Below are 21,139 nucleotides of genomic sequence, written 5' to 3'. Positions count from 1 at the left end.
AAGGAATTCTAGGGGAATCTTCCAAATTATATAATTCAAATGAGTGGTAGCTCTTTTTTTTTTCACTTAAAAGTAAGCTTCTTTTGAGATTTGTTGAAAAATTAACTTAATGTATGTTAATTCAATATAACTAAATACATAATCATGAAAAGCTCATGTTGTGCTTCCAAGTTTCTTGTAAAAGTATTAACAAATATTAGCAAAGCAAGCCTATTTAAAATAAATTATTATTAATTTATATATATGACATGTACTTTCATATAACATGTTATATCAGTGGTATTCAAAAATCAATGCAAACTTGGGGCACTTGGGTGGCTCAGTCAGCTAAGCGTCCAGCTCTCAGTTCTGTTTCGGGTCATGATCTCAAAGTTTGTGAGTTTGAGCCCTACATCAGGCTCCATGTTGACAGTGCAGAGCCTGCTTGAGATTCTGTTTTTCCCTCTCTCTGCCCCTCCTGGGCTCTCATGCTGTCATTCTCTTTCAAAGTAAATAAATAAACATTTTCAAAAATCAGATGCAAAGTTAAGACAATTCCCATGTAAGAAAATAACTTTTAAAGTAAACATTTTCAGACATAATTAGTAGATAGATGTTAATACAGAAAAAGGAATCTGTTCTCTCAAAGTATAGATCTTGGCAATCAATATAAAATCATTCAAAAATACAACCAAGTTTGATGTTTTGTCTGTCATAAAGCAGTTGGCAAATGATTGCAAATTTTTTCCGAAATTAAAAGTAATTTGAAGCCCTTATTTGAGAAGCATTATTTTTGATGCAGCTTCTTAATGGAATATCTATATCATGAGTACTCTGTGTTTTTTTACAATTACCTTTTTCTTCCTTGAAAAAGTAATTGGAAAATAACTTAAGGTAGCATGACTGAAAGTCATAAGCACACACTGCTTGCCCTGTGGGCCCCATGAGGGTCCCCTGCTGGGGGACCCCTTCTCCACCCTCGCCTCATGGGACCGGCTTGTTGACAACTTTTTCCACAGAGACATCACTGGGAGACTGTCTTGCTCCTCCTTCTCTCGCTTTTCCATACTTCCCTGGTGGCAAGAGGAGCTTGCTGGAGGCAAAATGTCCTGTCAGCCCCCTGAGGTCACCAAAAAGGTCCCCCAGCCTGTAGTGCCTACAGGCCTGGTGGCTCTCTTAGGTTCCAGCCTTCCAACATGGAAATGTTTCCAGGTCCTCACTCCCGGTCTCACCCTCTCTGCAGGGGACCGGCAAGCGACGGGACAGGTCCGCCATTCTCAGTCCCCTCATGCCCGGTGGAGAGCAGTGTCTATGGCTGTGGGGGCGGTGCCAGGTGGAAGAATGAGGCCCGCCTTCTCTCTGCCTCCTCTAAGACATCGCGTCTCACGCTCCTTGTTTCTCCCTTCAGGGGCTCCTGTATAATCTTCAGGGTGAGTCTGGGTTCTTGGAAACACACTTCCCATCTACAGATTTCCCCGGAGATGAAAAAGCATGGGTCCACTCTGCATTTGTATGGGTGAGAGGTAAATGGAACGCACAGTAATAAAAAAAAATATGCTATCTCGCAAAATAGTATTCACCCCTTACCCAGTGCGCCTTCTCTCATTGGGGAACACCGCAAAGACAAATGGAGCCCAGTCTATGTGCAGAGCACTGGCCTCCACGGAGAGGTCTCTCTCTGGAGATCACTGAGGAAGCGTGCACACCTGAAGTGTCAGAGAAGAGGTGACACATGACGGATTTAGTCGCAATTCCGTGCTGGTATTTCCCATTTTCCATTGTCTGAGCCCCCCGCCTGATTGAAACAATGGCTCAAAGGGCTTTCCCAACACACCAAGGAAATGACACAGAGAAAGCCCTGGGTCTCGAATGCACGTTGTTGGTTCACCCACCTTGGACAACTCTTGATCTGAGAATAAAAGCCCCCCTCACCAGAAGCGGAGTGTGCGGCCACCGGGAAATAGACAGCAGAGCCTGTGGAGTTAAGGAAGGTGCTGTGGGAACGTCCATTCACGTCTGAAGAGATCGGCGTTCCTTTCCCCGGTTGATGGTGAAGGAGCACAGATAGAAAGGTGCAGCCGCTGCGATGGCCTCTCCATCCCTGGGTTTGTGGCGAGAGGCGGCGCCGGGAACATAATATCGCTTCCAGCTGCTGAGTCTTCAAGGGTATTCTTGCTGAGAAATGCTACAAGGATAGACACTTCCTTGTGTCACCAGAAGGGTCACAGATGGATAACCAGGGGCAGCACGTTTGCCGCAAATCACCAGAAGTCACATGGTACCGTGAATTATGGTGCAGAAATGCCCCCTCTAGTCTGGATTCTGGTCTCCTTTCTCACAACTGATAAATTAGGCTCAGATGTCCAGTACGGTTTGCATTGCAAATGCCGTGGAATTGTTTCTTCTTCGTCTTCAAACTCCCCTGGTCCGGAGGGGTTTTTCCCTTCCGTATTTGCTTATCCCGATGTTTCCCTTTGCATAAACAGCAATCCCATAATCCTGCGGATCAAAGAGCACTGGGTTTATTGACTGACTTCCTGGTGTCAGAGGTTAGGACGCACTGTCAGACACAGGGGATATTAGGAAATAAAAAGGGTTACTGATATGAAAGCAGGGAATAAGATGCAGGCACCAAAAGGGATCTCTAATGCTCTAATAATCAGCCAGAGTAGATTTCATATGCAGCTCCGGCAGCCACTCCAGTAACCTGGATAAGAAAACAAATCGTCCCCAGCTCTGTGGATCGGATCGGGAAGGCGCTCGCCTCTGCACCGGCAACGCCAGAGGCCGCGGAGGGGGGCTGGGGCACTGGCCCGTGGAGGGCCACTCCACAAATGAAGCCTGGAAGACGACCGGGCAGGTGAGCCTCCCAGCTCATGCCGCATGTAGATCGACTTAATGCACCCTCCGCATGCCTGGGAAAAATGTGACGGTTTATCTAATGCCCAGCCTGCGCCGTAGCAGAGCGGCGGGGAGTTTGTTTCACGACTATGGCCGAAAAGACCCGAACGTGCGTTTTCACCGATTATGCCGGTGTTGTTAACTAATCTGATCAGACCCAATTGGCTCACCGTTCGGAGATTTCGTTTCTATGCACTACAAGACCTTAAACGGCACGGCCAAGGAGGCAGCAGATGCCTCCACGGACGGACCCATTTCCCAACCCTTCGACATGCCTGACACAGGCAAAAAAAAGATCAGTTTGCACTTTGGTACGTCTGACCATTGAAGCACCTTGCCCACATCCCGCTGCCTCTGTGTACAAACGGCTGAGTGACACCTGTGTTGGGTGCAGGGTGTGGTTACAACAGTGTATGTATAAATATGTGCACGTGTGTGTGTGTGTGTGTGTGCATTGCTGAGTGTGTGTGCACGTGGTGTGTGTGTGAGGAGGGTGGTGGGAGGTACCCCGTGCTATTTAGTACTCTGTGACTCATTCATGCGCTCAGTATGAGCACTCACTAATGGCCAATCAAGACAAAGGTATCTGGGGGCCGCTGGGGGGCTCGGTGGGTTTAGCGTCTGGCTCTTGGTTTCATCTCAGGTCGCGATCTCGAGGTTTGTGAGTTCGAGCCCCGTGTCCAGCTCTGCGATGACAGTGCAGAGCCTGCTTGGGATTCTCTCTCTCCCGCCCTCTCGGCCCCTCCTCCAAGCTCTCTCTCTCTCTTTCTCTCTCAAAATAAATAAGTAAACTTTAGGGGGCGCGTGGGTGGCTCAGTCGGCTAAGCGGCCGACTTCGGCTCAGGTCATGATCTCGCGGTCCGTGAGTTCGAGCCCCGCGTCGGGCTCTGTGCTGACCGCTCAGAGCCTGGAGCCTGCTTCCGATTCTGTGTCTCCCTCTCTCTCTGCCCCTCCCCCGCTCATGCTCTGTCTCTCTCTGTCTCAAAAATAAAACTAAAAATAAATAAACTTTAAAAAGAGAGAAAAGTATCTTCCCTTGAAGGAAGAAGGTTTCCCGGGTCTTCACTGCTCCAGACTCCCTCGCACAAGCGTCACAAGCATTCTCTGGAGTCTGCCGTCCGTGTCAACAGTGTGGAGGGGCACTGCCACGCAGGTGGCCGCCAAGTGGTGTTTCCCTGGAGACCTAGCGGTGAGCAAACCCTTGATCGATGGCGCACACTTATGCAGGTGCCTGTGCTTCTCCTTCCGGGACCTCGCCACCAGTGTCGTCTGTGTCCTATAGGATCTTCTCTGCTAAAGCCAGTGCGTCCCCGATGCAGAGCCCATCTGTCCTGCTCACCCCAAGGGACCCAGACCTACTCTTGCAAATACTCAACATAGGCCTGTCCATACATCACTGGAACTTGCTGCTTTAGTCCGTGATACCCTGTAGGGTCAGGACAAGTGTGTTCGCCATTATCCCAAGTCCTGAGGTCGGCCCTGGCATGTCACAGACGCTCCGGGCTGCCATGGAAAAGCCTCCTCCCTCCCTCTCCCCTCCCCTCCTCCTTCGTCAACCCTGAAGAATTTGCAAAGTGACGGCTTACCCCGGAGTTCATTCCAGCTCAGTGACAGGTTTGATTTGACTTACAGAGTGGTTTCTTGCAGGCACATTTACATTAGCTGGCAAGATTGTTTACGTGAGATATTCCATATACGAAAATCTAAATGCCAACCTTCTCTTAACAACCCATGCAGTCCGGCCCTGTCAGGTCTGCTACCTGCATGGGAGGAGGTAGCCTCTTTTAGATGCAGTTAGGACACTCCGTGTGGCCGTGGCTTCACTGACCCCATCAGATCTCGGATGGACCCTGACCGCTAAAGCCCCTGAGTTTGCCGCCTTGAGCTGATGAATAACAGTGACTGCAGTTAATGGGGCCTTACATCCACAGGACCACGTCTAGGACCTGATACACAGAAAAGAGCTAATACAGGTTTGGGATGGATAAGTGTGTTAAAACTCTGGGCCCTAAAAATTGCTACAGAGCATCCATATAAAAAGCAGACTAAAATTAAAAATGCTGTCTGTTCAGCAGAATAGTCATATCCTGCTGAAAATTGTAATTTGGGTTAGCATTTGCATAACTTACGACATAGCCCGCAGAATTACCTAGAAGGCGTTCGATATGGAGTTAATTAAAAAATTTGTGGTAAATGGAGACGCAAATGACCACCTGTTCCCCTGCTTACTTTCCCTTTAACATCCCCAGTGGCTGATGTGAAGGTGTGAGGTCCAGCCTACATGATGCCGTCTTGGGTAACACGAATGCCCACCGGTTCACGTGTTATTGGTGATGAAGGCTCACAGAACGTCACTAGCGAAAGGCTTTTCCCCTGCTCCTAAAGTCATGGTTCCTACAGCAGGTTATATCACGAACTGCCTGCAAACACTCTTACCATCCTGCTTCTCCGTGTCTGCGGTTGCTGAAATGGTGTAAAGATGGGCCATTTCCTGCGTTCTGAACATTCCCCTTGCATCCCAGATCCGTGGCTTTCCCAGTTTATCAGAGCACTACCTCTGGAGAGTGTCGAAGGGGGACCCAGAATGAACATCTTGGTGTTAGAAAACCGAGCTGCTCCATTCAGTGGACATTTAGTGGGTTCCTGCTCCCAAGTGTGAGCACAGCACCGGGCCTGGGTTCCAAGGGTACAGAGACCTCGGCCCCCACCCTCAGAAAGGGAGGCTGTTGGGTTTGCTCATCGTTGTAGACCCAGGTCCTAACCCTTGGTGTATCCCTACTTAATGCTCAATAAGAATTGATCGGATAAACTTATAAACGGAGGGGTTTTTCTGGTTGTTTTTACAAACAAAAGCAACTTTTGGCCTCTGGTTTTTATAAGTGACAAATAAATAAATCTGGATCCTAATCAGAAAGCATGGATTTATCTTCCAAAGTTGACCTATTCTGGGGTGCCTGTGGCTCAGTCGGTGAAGCGTCCGACTTCAGCTCAGGTCATGATCTCACGGTTGGTGGGTTCAAGCCCCGTGTCGGGCTCTGTGCTGACGGCTCAGAGCCTGGATCCTTCCTGCTTCAGACTGTGTCTCCCTGTCTCTCTGCCCCTCCTCCACTTGTACTCTGTCTCTCCCTCTCTCCCAAAAATAAATAAACATTAAGAACTAAATGAAATGAAAACCAGGTTGACCTATCCTGACTCCAAGGCTGACCCCATGGTCCTGCCCCTTCACCAGGTCAAGGGATGGGCGTGCTGTTTTCCCTCTGCCTGAAGACAATGAGCCAAGTTCTAAATCAAGGTGACCCCATGGCTACTGGAAGGCAGGATGCAGATTCTCCAGGAAGGATGTGCCAACTTCTTACAAGCTCTAAGCGTGAGTGAGATTGGCTCGCCCATCTCAGCAGAAGCCCTGATGAAGGGGGTTCAGCCTCACTGCCTTTTCTGTAGGACAACAGGTGCTTCGTGCCACAGGGAGGTTGGCAGAGCAGGCCCCACAGAGCTTCTACTTAGAAGCAAGGACTTGAAGGACAAGAAGTTGCTGTCACCCCAGGAGGAGACTCAGAGGGCCGTTATGGACCCACCCAGAGCCTGATGCTGGGGAAGCCCCAAGGAAATGGAGAATGAAATGAAGCCAGACAGGGGAGGAGGGACAGGGCCGTGAGAGTCCTTCCCGTGTGCTAAGATCCCCAAGGCCAAGTGTGTCATCCAGGTGTGGGTGAGGGACCACAGTCACCAGCAGCTATTGCCATTTCCCTCAAATGAAACGCTCCTTGGTTGAAAGACCCTCCCCGGCCCCGGCTGCGGGCGCTCGCACACAGGAGGTGCTAACGAGGGGATGTTTGAGTCAAGACGAGCACGTGTGATCAGGGGCCGGGGTGCCCGAGATGTTTGACCAAGGGCTTGGAGTTCCATCCAAAGCCTGGCGTGCTTGGCTGTGGACCCGCTGGGTTCTCCCAGCCACGTGCTCATTGCCTGGAAGGAAAGTCATGGCACCCACAGCGAGGGGTTAATGCGCATTGACCTTCCTTCACCGAACAGGATCGCTGGGCGATGCGCCATGGAGGGCAAGTGTCCCTGATGGAAGAGGGGCCACCATTGGCCGATGCTGGAAGAATTGTTCACTTTCATCACTCATTCCTATTACACGATACCGAGAAAAAGAACTTTCAAGCCAAATATGTGTATTCCATACCATTCTAACATCGAGGGGCTCTTTCAGCTCTCAGATCTATAATCCAAATAAATACCACTGTAATTAATCTTGAAATTTTATATTCAGTGACACATGAGAGGAGCCTTGGTCCCCGCATGTCTTTTTTCCAGGATGGTTCTGTGGCAATAATACGTGTAGACTCCCCAAGAGTGGTGAAATCTGCTGTGTTTACTCTTGAGATCATCGCCCAGGGGCAAGAGAGGAATTTTAGCTTCTTACAACCCACCATTTATGATGGTTAATTGGTGTTATGGGCTGACTGTTTGTGTCTTCCCCAAAACTCATACGTTGACCTCCTAACCCCTAATGAGTTGGTATTTGGAGGTGGGGCTTTAGGACGTGATTGGGTCACAAGCGTGGGGCCCCCATGAGTGGGATCAGTGCCCTGAGAAGACATCCCAGAGACCCCCCCCCCTCCACCTTCCTGCCCTGTGAGTGCACAGCAAGAAGATGGCCATCCAGGAACCGGGAAGGGGCCCTCAGCAGACACAGCACCTGTCAGAGCCAGATCTTGAATTTCCAGCCTCTAGAAGTGTGACAAATAAATAAATGTCTATTGTCTAAGCCCCGAGTCTATGGTATTTCGGTGACAGCAGTCCCAGCTGACAGAGGTGGTTATGCAACAGAGCAAAAATAAAAGTTCTTATTGCAGAGTGTTTATACCATGTGAGGGGCTGTTCTGAGTGTTTGCTGTGTACTTATCCTCATGGAAACCCTAGGAGAGCAGGGCTGTGATGGACAGTTGGGTTTTGTGGGCTTTTTTAGATCCCAAAAGCAAGAGAAAATCGTTGCAAAAAATCAAACCGTGGACTTTCCATACATCAATTTGTGATCCTAGAAAAAGAAAAGAAATGTGTGCATGGATGCATATAGACACATATAGAGGCATGTATACACATATACATATAAACTTTTAGGCTTGAAGTTCAAAATATTATAATGTGTTCAATAACGTGAATGAAAAAGAACTTTGATATTTGTTTTCCTTTTAATTAGGAAAGAAATAGGAGAAGTGAGCAACTTATTTTGAAAGAAATTGGTAACACTGATTTCACATGGTCCCTGGGAGACCAGTTCTGCCTGCTGTCCTCTCGTTGTCCCGTGGGACAAGCCAGCCTGGGGGCAGGGCTGGCAGGGCTGTGTGCATCTGTGACCCTTCATGTGGCAAGTGGCTGCCCTGAGGTGTGTGGACCTCCCCTGATGTGCCTTTTGATGTCAGTGACCATGATGCCAGATGAAGATAAGCCAGGAGGAAGCATTCCAAGGAAGACCCAAGGTTCTCAAAGGAAAGTATCAAGTCACGTGTGCACACTTGCATGGAACAGAAAAACAAATGAGAAAATGCACTTCAGATTTTTCTTTATATTTGTGTTTATTTTTTAAAATAGGCTTCACACCCAGCACGGAGCCCAACTCAGGACTTGAACTCACAACCCTGAGATCAAGACCTGAGCCGATATCAAGATTCAGACCCTCAACTGACTGAGACATCCAGGTGCCTCCCTTTATATTTTTTTTTTTAATTTTTTTTTCAACGTTTTTATTTATTTTTGGGACAGAGAGAGACAGAGCATGAACGGGGGAGGGGCAGAGAGAGAGAAGGAGACACAGAATTGGAAACAGGCTCCAGGCTCTGAGCCATCAGCCCAGAGCCCGACGCGGGGCTCGAACTCACGGACCGCGAGATTGTGACCTGGCTGAAGTCGGACGCTCAACCGACTGCGCCACCCAGGCGCCCCCCTTTATATTTTTATTTGAGGCTATAATTCCGTTTCCTAAAAAAAGTCTTGAACTGTCCACATTCTTTGTTTTGTTTGTCTACGTTGACCTTTTCTTACTTACCTTGCGGCCAGTTTTATGCATCTTCCTCGTCCCAAATGGGGACTTATTCAGGGTTAGTTTTCCCACACTAGAAGACAGGAGTTATCCACGACATGTCTTCTAAGGGCAGTAGATGTGTTACACAGGTTACAGAGTTGGGGGCCCGATCCACAGATCAGAGCCGGGGAGGGGATCAACCTTTTTCCTAATGACATTGCCAGATAGATTTGGACCATCAAGGTGCATGATGGAGAAGCAAGGGATTTAGGAAGGGTCATTGTCATTCTAGAGAAAGGAAAAAGAATCCCTCTTCTCTCCCCTTGGGTGTGAGTTGTAATCAGTGACCTATTTCCAAACAGTGCAGACAGCATGGAAATGGGATCAGAAGCAACTTTGCAGGACAGAAATCTGGTAAGACACTGCTCTGCCAGCTGACCAAGATTAATATCACCAATTAATGATAAGTCACATCAATGGCACATACCCCAGGTATGATATGAGGAGAAAGTCACTTTACTCCCGCTCTCCCCTCCCCAAATCCCTATGCCCTGTCTAGCCTAAGAAAAACACTACCCAACTCAAGCGGAGGGACATTCTACAAAGTACCTGACCAATATTCCCTAAGCTTCTCCATGCCACTGAAAACAAGGGAAGCCTGAGAGACTGTCACAGACCAGAAGAGGGCAAGGAGACATGGGAACTGCGTGGAAAGTGATCTCTGGCTAAGGTCCAGGGACACTGGGGGAAAACTGTTGACGTCTGAATAAAACATGGGCTTCGGTTCATAGTAACACAGGGATGTTGGTTCACAGACGTGTCACATGTACTGCCATGGAGGGTTTGAACAAGGAGAGTGAGGAGAAATGAACACCCTGGGCTATGGTGGCAGCTTTTCTCTAAGTGTAGATGCGTTCTAGAAAGTTCATTAGGATGGGGCGCCTGGGTGGCGCAGTCGGTTAAGCGTCCGACTTTAGCCAGGTCACGATCTTGCGGTTCGTGAGTTCGAGCCCCGCGTCAGGCTCTGGGCTGATGGCTCAGAGCCTGGAGGCTGTTTCCGATTCTGTGTCTTCCTCTCTCTCTGCCCCTCCCCCGTTCATGCTCTGTCTCTCTCTGTCCCAAAAATAAATAAACGTTGAAAAAAAAAGTTAAAAAAAAAATAAAATAAAAAAATAAAAAAAAGAAATTCATTAGGAAATAAAGTCTTCACGGCTGCTTTCAGATGTGCTGTCCCGGAGTCACCCTGTTCTGAAACCACTTCATCCAAGGTGTGTGGCTGGTGTTCAAAGCATGGCTGCATCCTAAGAATTAGGACCAGACTCCTCAGACACATGTAACAGCCCTGTGACCTTAGATCCCTAGGTGTTGGTACAGGGAAGACAAAAGTCACCATCGATGAAACCACGTCGTCAAGGACATTTTTCCAATAGGGCACGCGGTGAGAAAGCTCATTTTGCGAGATCCCAGGATGGTAAACAAGGAGCCATCTCATGGTGCTATGGTCACAAAAGGTGGAAGCAAACGAGAGCAGCTGTACAGAGAAGCAGGTCAGGGAGGACAGCTTCCACCGGCAGGTGGCAGAAAACTTACCAGAAGGCATAAAATATTCGCTCTCAGTTGGAGTCATTATTGTTCATTAAAATCTAGGGCTGAGTGTTCCAGGCTGAAGCTGAATTTTACACTGTTTGTATTATTTGTATAAAGCCCTCCTCAGACATGTAACCTGGTCCTGGGCATTTGCCAGAGTAAAGTCAAGGGAGCTTTTTATGAATAGAATAGAGTTTTACACCAAAGAACATTCTTTCCAGGTGAGCTATATGAAAAATCTCTTCTCTAAACACAGAAGGATTAATGGATAATTAAATGTCCCCAAGCTCCAGTCTTGTCTGCTCTCCGTGTCCTAAGGTGAGTTTATCCCTCCCCGGCACCCGTGCACACGTCCATGCTGGACTGTGGACAGAGTACCACTGCCCTGGACGGGTGACGATGTGCAGATCATGGTGGCCATGGCAGGGTCAGGAAGAGGAGCGAGGGGTGACCTCACCTCTGCTTTCAGAAAGCCAGGCTGTGGCGAGGAGGCCAGGAAGGACACAGAACCACATCAGTTACTCGATGGGAGGACGTGCCATGAAGAACCGTTCACTGGGCAAAAGCAGGGAGGCCCAGGCCAGCACTCCACCATGCTGTAGCAGCTGCGAAAGCAGCCACCACCCCAAAGACTCGGGGAACAAACAGAAGAAGCTAAATTATTTTTTATAATGTGCATTTATTTCTGAGAGAGAAAAAGTGAGTGAGAGAGTGAGAGAGAGAAAGACAGAGCACGAGCAGGGGAGGGTCAGAGAGAGGGAGACACAGAATCTGAAACAGGCTCCAGGCTCGGAGCTATTAGCACAGAGCCCGATGCAGGGCTCGAACTCGCGGACTGCGAGATTGTGACCTGAGCCGAAGTCGGACGCTTAACTGATGGAGCCACCCGGGCGCCCCAGAAGAAGCTGAATTATTAGAATTCAGGAACCTGGGGAGAAGCCCCACAGTGTGGACCTTAAGACCTCTGAGGATGGGGGGCCCTGTCCCACCAGCGTTGTGGGGTTTCAAGGGCACCATGAGGCTGATTCGAGAAACTGGGATCACTGGGCCTACCGGAACATCTTGCACCCAGCCGGGAGGCCCACGAGGCCGCAGTGGCACTGTTGGAACAGGAGGCTGACATGAAGCAAGGTGCCCTCCCGGGGCAGCTGGTCCAGGAGAGACGGACACAGAGGCCCAGCCTCGCAGGGTGGAGCAAATAGTCACTGTCCCAACAGACATTCGGAGAGCCTCACCGGACACTCCAGAGAGCTGGGGCAGGTTGATGGGCATCGCTCCCCCTCAGTGAGCCAGACCTTAGACAGACAGCTCCCGGACAGGACAAATGTGGTAAACCAGCAAAAGTGAGATTTCCCCATTTTTGTGTTTCTGGGTGAAATAGCATCTTCCCTTCTGCCCCAACATCCAGCTTTGCAGCCTTGGAAGGCACCATGGCTGTGGCACCTGCTCCCTTCCTGGGCAGGATGTCGAAGAACAACATCCTCCAACGGAGGCGTCCCTGCCACTGGGCTGGCGACTGTAATGGTTCCAGACCGTACGAAATACTTTATTTAATCTGCTGAGTCCGAATGTTGTGTTCACAGGTGTAATTCAGGCAAGCCCATCTGGCACTTACCTGCAGACCGCAGTGACTTCCGGCAGATCTCCCACGGACGTCCCTGAGGGTGAGCTTCCTTCCGTCCTGTCAGTGCGAGTCTAGCCACACTCTTCTTGGGTGGCTCTGGGCCGTGAAGCAAGATGGATCTTAGCATGCAGGAGTCACAAGTGATGTCCCCGTCACAGTGATATCTGTCCCATGGTCTCCCAAGAGACCTTTGGATAGATGAGGGCAGAGGGGAATTTCCCGTTGGCCTGATGCTAAAGACCTAAGGCACAGCCCAGCTGGGCACCAGGGCCGTGCGGATGACCTGGCGTGTCACCGGGGCAGAGGCTCCCCGTCATGTGCATCAAAGCGATCAGGTCTGAAGACACGCAGGCTGGTGGCTCTGCTGCCCCGAGGGTGGGTGAGTGTCTCTCCATTCCATTTCAAGAGGGGAGAGGAATGGCCATGGACCCCTCCTGGAAAAAGCAGCCAACGCCCCCACCCACTGAATGGGGTGTTACCCTCATCAACTTTTGGGAAAGCACTCTCAGTGGACTACGGCCAAGAGCGTTTTGTGTGTGGAAAAGCTGTCGGTGACGGGCGCTGCGCCCCTCATCCCAGGAAGCCTGGGAAGACGATCAGAGCCTGTGAGCCGGGAACAGTGAGCCCACTAGCTCCTGAGCGTCAGCGGGACCAGCAAACTCTGCTAGAGCCAGTTGGCGGGGCCACGGTTTGCCGACTGCTTCTTCTTACTCCCAGGACCCCCTAACTCAGGAAGCCTTTCCCTGCACGTGAGTTTGCTCCATTCAAGGACCTTTGGGATGGGGAAAGCAAAGACCGTGCCTTTCTGTAGATGGCAAGCTGCAGAAAAATAACTCAGCCGAGGTCCCACAGAGGCGAGTTCAAGGTGCGGCAGGAACACTTCCTTCCCCTTCAGGATGGCGGCTCGGAGCTGTGGCCTTTCTGAGCGTACTTGGCTGAGATTTGCATAAAAGGAATAAATACACGGTTTCTTCATAAAGAGTTTCATCAAATATAAATCTATTGATATATGTGTATATGGTACATTTGAACACACACACACACACACACACACACACACTCTCTTTCATCAGACTATGAAATCCTAGGGCCGTTTCAGCCCTGGGCCCAAGCACTTTGCATCACCAAATATCCCACAGCATTGGCTGGCATTCTGGCCTAAACTCAGTGCATTAGTCCAGACCCTCCAGAGAAATAGCACATACCCTACATGTGCGCTATATATATATATATATATATATATATATATATATATATAGAAAGAGAGAGAGAGAGAGGAGAGACTGTAAGGAGTTGGCTCACATGATCATGGACGGTAGTGTCCTGGGACCTACAGGGCCAGATGGCCATCAGGAGACCCAGGAGATCCGGTGGTATAGTTCCATCTGAACCATCTGAAGTCAACAGCTGGGGACCCAGGAAGAGCTAATGTATCAGCTCGAGTCTGAAGGCAGCCAGGCCAGAGGAGCGCTCTCTCAGAGCCTTTTTGTTCTATTCTGGCCTTCAACTGATTTGTTGTGGCCCACTCTCTCTCCACAGGGGAGAGCAGCATGCTGGACTTCATCTACTAACTAAAATGTTAGCCTCCTCCAGAAACTCCCTCGCAAACCCACTGAGAATAATGTTGACCTGAATATCTGGGCGTCCCGTGGACCAATCCAGTTGACATGTAACATGAGCCGTCACTCATAGTACAGTTACTTGTAGTCTGGCAACTGCCTTTTAACAACTCCCGAGCCCGCTTTACCCACAGATGCTGAAGGACAGCTCTTGGGCTTTAAGACCTTGGCCAGCTCTTGACCACGCCTTGTCAAAGTCTCCTCAAGCCCACCCTTGACTGCTGCCTCCGTCTCTCTTCCAGCTTCCCTCCGTGGCGGGGTCAGGGAGGAAGGTGCAGAGGAAGAAGGGGGAGGCACAGTCCGTCCACATGACCCCAAAGTAACAAAACCCATTGTTCTATTTCAGGGCGATTTTCACGAGGACCACTGAGCGGCCCCAGGAGGAGGCTCCATTCTCCCACTGCCGAAAGATACGGGTGGGAAGGGAAGTTCCAGTGGGGTGAATGTGGCAAAACCAGCACCGGCCTCCCCCTTCCCCAGTCATCAGAGCACTGAGTGGGTGCCGCCTGTGTCCCAGGCCAGGCTCCCTAGAAACAGACGGACTCGGGTGCAGCTGGTTTACCCAGGAGGTGATCTCAAGAGGCAGCACGAGAGGGTCTCGGTGCCCCTGGGGTCCTCCGGGAATGCTTAGACACCACAGAACTCATTTCTGTGTTCCTCATCCCATTACTGCCTTTTGCGTCTGCCTTTGGTTGACAGTCCTGGACCAGGCTCCCCCCGGCATTGCCAGAGTCACGGCTGGGGGCTGGCAGAGGTTCAGCCCGCCCGCCCTGGGAGCGGAGGGAGCACAGGACAGTGAGGCCGATGAGGTGCGGGCGGGCCTCCCCTGTGCTCGGTGGGGACAAGCCAGGTTAGGACTGCGGATCAGGGTAACCAGGCACAAAAGGTACCTGTGAAGGTAACTTTCACTTAAGATGTAAGAGATGTTTTAGCAGAATTTGCATTTTCGGAAAGAAATGTCTGGCTCCAGCTGTAGTCTTTGCTGTATCTCGGGTGTCACGTTTGGAGCCTGCCGATTACCGTCTCCTGCATGGCGACACCCTGGGTGTGGGGTGGCGCCCTGACCCCACAGTTGTGTCAGGGGAGGACCGACGAGACCCTGCCCAGTGACCTCCGTGGAGGCCGTGTGCCCAGCACGTGAGCGGTCCACAGGGAGACTTCCTCATGGCCCGTCACTGGACTCTGTGGGCACTGAATGACCATGTTCAGGAACGTTCTCTGGGGAATCCTGTAATAGGCGCCAGACTCCAAAAGTAGCCCCACCTGTCACTGCTGTATCTTCAGGGGCCATCACACACGACTCGGACAGCTCTGCTTTTAGTAACACATAATTCCGGAACCAGAAAACCCTGACAATTGACACTTGGAGCCTCAAAGGGGAGGCAGAGTCGCTGGTGGGAGAAACTTGGGGTTTTACCAGAGGACTCTAAGCCAAGGGGCTACTCTTGGGGCAGATTTTCTGCAGTTCCCGAGCGATCTCCCAAGCACGGGTCGTGGTGTTGACGGGTCATCCGGCACCAAGTCCTCCACCGGCCAACACACCCTCCCAGACGCAAGGCCCGTGACACCCACGCCCCTGAACCCGGGGGCGAGCTAGGGTGCAGCCACCACTCCGTGTGCCCCACCTCCATCAGGCCCTGTCGCCCCTGCGGGAGAAATCACCGGGCACCACCCCGAGTCACTAGCATCCACTTGGACCCATGCTCGTCGTGAGGGAAGGTCAGCTTAACGCCACCCACGTGGCCGGGAGCGCCTCTGAATGACGCATGGCCCGGCTCTGTGTGCCCAGGTGGCAGTCCTGGTTGAGGTGAGTGCGGGGAGGGGAGCTGGGATCCCCGCTGCACCTGGGCCGCCTAGTCGGGGCTGGAAGCTTGAGAGCCATGGGCGCGACTCAACCAAACCTGGGAGTCTCGTTTGCATATGCCTCTGTGTCCTCTGTTTTCGAGCATTCCCGACACACAGTCTCCAAAAGCAAACCTTTCTCCCAAAGGGGAGGTTCAGCGAGACCGAGTGGAGAGGACGTGTGAACGGGCGAGTTCTCGGGGCCCTCGGCAGAGGGACACGGCGTGTGACTCGGGGATCGCCCATCATGTTCCCCACATGGCGCCAGGAAGGCTGTGCGTGGCTGTGACATCACATCCTGCTACGTCTGTGTTGGTTGACTGCAGAGGCCGGCTCCTTTTATAGCTGCTTCTTTGTACTCTCTATTTATTTTGAAGATGGGTTTAAGGCAAAGGAAAGATCTGTCCTGTGGTTTTAAATAAACAAAGCATTTTTGAAAGTCGGGAAGACAGGAGTCAGGGGCAGCTCTGAAAGGAACGTCTGTGAGCACTCAGCTCAGATGAAATTCTACTTTATTCCGTTTCTCTGTACACGTACGTCTTGGCGGATTTTTTTTTTTTTTTTGGCTTCTTTTGTCTTTAAAACAACAAAGAAAGCACTCTTGTGTTTCTCTTTCACTTCCTCTCTGATAGAGGCTCACTCTTTCCTAAAGGCTGTGCCATCCTCACTGTCCAGCCCCGAAAAGGCAGAAACAAGGAAATGGCCAAAACCTCAAGGACAGTCCCAGTGTAAGTACCCTGCACCCAGCTCCCGCGTCTCCCGTGGGCCCCCGCCGCCTGGCACAACCCTGGCTTCGCCGACGTCCGCCCAGCACCCAGCTCCCCCCGATGGCCCTCTCCTGTCTCTGAGCAGCCTGAAGGCCTCACCGCAAACAGTGGGTCTGCCCTACTGTGACGGAGACCACACAATTCATCTCTTTCTTGAGCACGATCCATAATATGCACTTAGCTTTAAGTGCACGGCCTAAATGCAGAGTCCTATCCACCCAGAGCTGCACAGGCTTGTGTTTTGTTAACTGATTACACACTAACCTTTCTGAAGTCTGTCAAATATCAGAAGCAAGAAGCCCTGTACATTCTAGAGGCTTACATCCTGAGACACCAGAAATCCTCATGTTTGGAAATATCGACATGTGAATATAATCTTCTCTTCCCTTATGTGTAGAGTGTAGCTTTTAAAATTGGTGATTATTGAGTATGTTAATTCAGGAATGTGCTGGATACTCTGTACATTTTTGTTTGATTATGGGGTATCTGATTGAAAGAAAATTTGAACATATGTATTGTATAATTATAGTTGTTGATCCTAAAAAACTTAGATTCTTTTTTAATTGTGAAGCAATTCAGGGAACAGGTAAACCATATCAGCACTCAAGTAACATAGGTTGTAGGGCGCCTGTGGCTCAGTCACTGAAGCGTCTGACTCTTGGTTTTGGCTCAGGTCATGATCTCACCGTTCCTGGGAGCATCACGTTGGGCTCTGACACTGTGGAGTCTGCTTGGGATTCTCTCCCTCTCTCTCTGCCCCTCCTCTGCTTAATCATGTGCTCTCTCTCTCTCTCTCTCTCTCTCTCTCCCTTTCTCTCCCAAAAATAAATAAAGTTAAGACAAAAGAAAATCTTTTGTCTTAGTCAGGGTTCTCTGGAGAAACAGAATCAATAATAGTTAAGAAATCCCAAGATCTATAGTTGGCAAGCTGGTGACCCATGAGGGCCAGTGACATAGGTTCCATTCTGAGTCCCATTCTGAAGGCAGGAGAAGACTGATGTTCCAGCTCTAAGACAGTTAGGCAGAGAGAAAGAGAGAGAGAGAGAGAGAGAGAGAGAGAGAGAGTGCAAACTTTCCCTTAGTCAGCCTTTTGGTTCTACTCATGCCTTCAACTGATTGAATGAGGCCCACCCACACTGGGAAGGATCATAGGCTTTATTCAGTCTACTAATTTCAATGCTAATCCCATGCAGAAATACCCTCACAGACAAGCCCAAGATGATGCTTGATGAAATGTCTGGCACCCCAAGGCCTGGTCAAATTGATACCTAAGATTAACCATCACAACTATTAAGCCCACAGTTTGAATATATATAACCACAGACTTGGCTTAATCTCTGTCCTCAAGAGAAAAAACACCTAAACCCTCCTGTAGCTTGATGGGGCTGTGCTGGAGAGGCAGTGGTGTACGTGTGGAAGACGAGGACTTTCTGGAGACACAGGGCTTGGTCTGGATCCTCAGGCACAAAGGGGGCAGCAGAAAGAGCAAGGTTGCGTAAGCTGACCCACAAGACTGTTCTGGGTGACTGGAATATGGCCAGCTACCTGCCACAGGAGAGTGAGGACTGACTGGTGTGCCCGGCTTTCCGAGGGCTGGAGGTTTCCAGGAAGAGAGTGATATGGAGCAGTGTGCTGAGGAAAAAGGAACCCATAGAAAACTGTAACGGTCAGACAGTATCTGGACTGGTTCACACTCAGCCACAAAATTCAAAAAGGATAATGGTGAGTGGGAACAGTGGAGAGCAGCTGGCCAGAAGGCCGAACAGCCCTGAAGCCATTTCCCGATAATTGTACTTCCCAAGAGTGCGTCTCCTTTCATACAGTGTTATAGCGGCCCAGACAGTTCTTTATTCAGAAACACTAGAGGACATGATCTCTCTCTTCAAGTGGGCAGAAAACTGAGACACACAAAGGTAAGTGTCTGGTCCAATTCCACAGACCTAATATGTCAGGAATTCATTAACAAAGTCAATGTCTGACGTCTGGCGTGATGGGAAAATATTTTAAGAGAGAGCAGCAGAGTGGACCCAATCTGTATCGTTCCCAAGAGGAAAATCATCACCACTAAGTGAAAGTAACAAGAAAGCAAATGTTAGGTTGACATAAGGAAAGACTTTGAGACCATCAGAATCCTTTAGAACCACACGAACTGTTTTCAGAACGGCTCCTGGAAGGATCCCCAGATGGGCTCGGTGTGGTGGTGTGAGTTTTCATGTCAGGAAGGAAGGAGGATGGCAAGAGGAGAAGGTGCAAGCAAGGGCACCTTTGGACTCCAACAAGCGAGAGTCAGGAGTCCGAGAGTTAACCATGAGCATGAGGACGTCAACGTTCCAGTGGAACTTTGGCTGGAGGAGGAGACATGGTGGGTGAGGGGGGGGTCTCTCCACCCCCACCCACAGACAGTCCTCTTGTCTTCCGGCGCTGAGCCTCGGCTGCGGGCATTCTCTTATCTCATTCCCATCCTTGTCGTCTAACCCTGAGACTCTTGTCTACTGCCAAGCATGCCTTATAGGTGTCTGCAGCGGAATCGCTTTAAGGAAATTGTTTATCAATATTAAAAAGCGAAAACATGATCCTAGGTACCTTCGCTGGCTGTGATCATAAAGCAAAGGAGGTCGAAGAACATCTCACTGAAAATGAGGAGCCAGACTCCATCCACAGTCTCCCCATAATGATAGTTAAGGGACTGTTTTAAAGAGATGCATAGAAGGACAAAGCAGATGGAAATGAGATAAAAATGAAAAACCATGGGGACTAAGAAACAGATGAGCAGACAACATGACACGGTGTGCTAAATTCTAAGTATGTGGTGGGTGAGCTGGGAGGTGCTGGCCGACAGGAGACACAGTCAGGCCCCTAAGAGATACCCAGAGGTGCCATGTTTTTCCGGAAGCGGATGAGGGCAGACTGGAGGCTACAGGAAGGGTGGAGAGAGTGCTCAGAGGACTGCTGGACTCCCAGATGGCCTTCTCCACAAGGCCGTGGAGGCGGGCTCTCCTGACCCTGGTGGAAGCCAGGAGGCGTATTCTCCAGTAGGGTCTCCAAGAGGCCTGTGCTGCAGGAGGCACAGCATGCTGTCACGCTGAACCAGCAGGGTAGAATGGAAGCCTGTGTCATGGTGAGACCCCCAGCCTTTCCCAGATCAGCTACCAGTGGCCAGACTCACGTGGGCCGGGTGAGGAGACTGGCAGATGCTTTTCTGGGCGAGCCGACCAACCCAAGAGGAAAGGAGCCCCCACAGACACAGGCCAGCCAGATGAGCCAGCCCAGCCCACACCCAAAACCTTCCAGAACCACAGAATCGTTCCCATGTCCCTCCTAAACCAGAGTAGAGAGTCACAATCATGGAGCTTCTGCAATGTGAGAAAAAGACACACACACACATGCACATGTTTGTTTCCTGAGACATAACAGTGTGTGTGAGTGTGTGTGTGTGTGTGTGTGTGTGCACGTGTGCATGTGTGAAGTGAAACCACAAAGACAAATTTCAGGAAGATAACATGTCCACAAACAGCTAAGTGATGTCCTCGAAGAGTCAGAGAAGCCCTATGTGCTTGAAATGGTAAAAGGAAACTATGAAAAAGGAATGCATTTGGAATAGAGAAAAAATGGCTCCTGTAAATTAAATATATGAAAGTAGTGATTGAAAATTAAATAGGTCTGAAGGATAAAGTTGAGTGAAATGTACAGCAAAAAACAAAAACAAAAAAGGAGACGATGATGATGATGGCAGTACCATTCTGAAAGCCTGACATCTCAAGACTAGGAAGAACAGGAAAAGAGGGAAGTGGAAAGAATAAAATCGTCACCAAGATAATTCCAGAAGATCCCCTAAACGAAGGCCAGGAAGTCCATGTGTGACAGGAGCATCCTGGATAGGTCTTACCACGCCTAGCATTGTGGAATTCAGAACACTGTGGTTACAGACCAGCTCCAAGAGCACTTTCCAGAGGGGAGTATACAGAAACAGGTCACATGAGAATACACAAGAAGAAAAACGGCTCTGGGCTTCGCAAGGGCAGTGATGGAAACAAGTCACCACATTGTAAGGGAATGTGATTTTCAATCTAGAATCATGTTGCTCACATTCGCTTTCTCTCTCTCTCACAAAATAAATAAGTACACATCTTTAAAATATATAATTATATTTATATTTAAATTTATTAAATTAAATTTATTTAAATTATATTTAAATTAAGTTAAATTTATTTAATCATATATTTATAATTATATTCAAGAAAAACTATCCAGAAATAAAGAGGGGAGCCAAAAGACACTTGGAAGCATTCTAGATCCCGAATATCATTCCCTCCCAATCAGCAAGAAGCCGGAAAATTTGGGCACCTGGAGGGCTCAGTCAGTGAAGCATCCGACTTTTGGTTTGGGCTCAGGTCATGAGCTCACAATTCGTGAGTTCGAGCCCCACATCGGGCTCCGTGCTGACGGTGCGGAACCTGCTTGGGATTCTCTCTCTCTCTCTTTCTCTCTGCCCCTCCCCTGCTCACTCTTTCTATCTCTTTCAAAATACAGAAATAAACTTTAAAAATTAAAGAAAAAGAAAAAAGAAAGATGCTGGAAAATTCACACCAAGAAAATGAAGAAGTAAACCAAGAAAGAGGTCCACACAGAAGCAAGGGAAACGGGGTCCAATACAAGAGAAGGGCAGAGGAGGATCCCTCCAGGGTGGGAGCGGGAGACCCTGCGGAGAAGCCCTGGGGCCCCTGCGGTCCCAAGGAGCAGGTGGGAAGTCTCCCGAGGGGGCTCTTCAGGTGGTGAGGATCGCGAGGATCACCCA

This window comes from Puma concolor, chromosome A1 (genome assembly GCF_028749965.1).
Source record: "Puma concolor isolate L17-30 chromosome A1, mPumCon1.1.hap2, whole genome shotgun sequence".
Taxonomy (NCBI): domain Eukaryota; kingdom Metazoa; phylum Chordata; class Mammalia; order Carnivora; family Felidae; genus Puma; species Puma concolor.
Note: the sequence above shows the minus strand (reverse complement) of the source record.